The sequence below is a fragment of the Mirounga leonina genome, unplaced genomic scaffold, assembly GCF_011800145.1.
Source record: "Mirounga leonina isolate KUSES-001 unplaced genomic scaffold, KU_Mleo_1.0 Mir_171, whole genome shotgun sequence".
NCBI classification, from domain to species: domain Eukaryota; kingdom Metazoa; phylum Chordata; class Mammalia; order Carnivora; family Phocidae; genus Mirounga; species Mirounga leonina.
The window spans coordinates 24,400,467-24,401,589 of NW_023270436.1; the positions used below are offsets into that span (position 1 = coordinate 24,400,467).

Sequence of the window (1,123 nt, forward strand, 5' to 3'; positions counted from 1 at the left end):
ATTTATTTATTTATTTATTTATTTATTTATTTATTTATTTATTTATTTATAGGTTTTATTTATTTATTTATCAGAGAGAGGGAGCACAAGTAGGCAGAGTGGCAGGCAGAGCAGGCAGAGGGAGAAGCAGGCTCCCTGCTGAGCAAGGAGCCTGATGTGGGACTTGATCCTAGGACCCCTGAATCATGACCTGAGCCAAAGGCAGATGCTTAGCTGACAGCCACCCAGGCATCCCGCTAATTGAATTTAAATTTAAAAAAAGAAAAAGAAAAAAAAAAAAAAAAGAAAAAACCCACAAAACACCAAAAGAGAAGGAAAGTTTTATAGCAGATTTTATCAATATTATTCCTACAAACTAAAGTAAAAAAAAAATTTTTTTTAATGAATAAGTGTATGGGGAATGAATGAGGAACATCTTTTTCTCTATCATCTATCTATCTATCTATCTATCTATCTATCTATCTATCTATCTATCTAATCTATCATCTATCATCTTCTATCTATCTAGCAGATAAGTCCAGATGCCAGACATAGGGCTAGGTACTGGCAACACAAAGGGAATAAATCCTGGTTTCTTCTCTGGGCAAATTCCCAGTTCAGATGGGGAGATAGAGAAGTGAGTGAGTGATTCCATAGCAGTGGGATTGGTACTGGCATGGAGGTGTGTCTACAGTGCAGTCACAGTGAGGAGGATGTGCCCACTCAATTCTGTTTTGGGAGGATGACAAGGGACATTTAAGCTAGAAAAAGGTTACCAGGAAGGGAAGAGCTTGTGCTCTCTCAGACAGAGTGACCTGTACAAAGACCTAGGACATAAATACACATGACATGATAATGGAGCATACCTGGGATATAAAGTGCAGGGGTACCCATGGCTAGGAAAGTTCAACAATCAACATTTGACAGGAAGGCTCTTTTTTTCACCTTTCTATGAGCTCACTGTACTTTTTCACTGGTCCTTTTAACATGTGGCCTCTAGATTCAGACCTGGTTCTCTAGGTGAGGACTGACTAAAAAGGAAGCAAGAAGGAAGGAAGGAAGGAGTGGAAGGAAGGAAGGGAGGAAGGAAGGAAGGGAGGAAGGAAGGAAGGAAGGAAGGAAGGAAGGAAGGAAGGAAGGAAGG

At 39.9% G+C, this 1,123-nt stretch overlaps 1 protein-coding gene across 4 annotated transcripts in view; it reads left to right on the top strand.

Annotated features, from left to right (window-relative positions):
• SLC5A1 (solute carrier family 5 member 1) overlaps positions 1 to 1,123 on the top strand; it is a 79,316-nt gene that overhangs the window by 53,346 nt on the left and 24,847 nt on the right. The window lies entirely within an intron of this gene.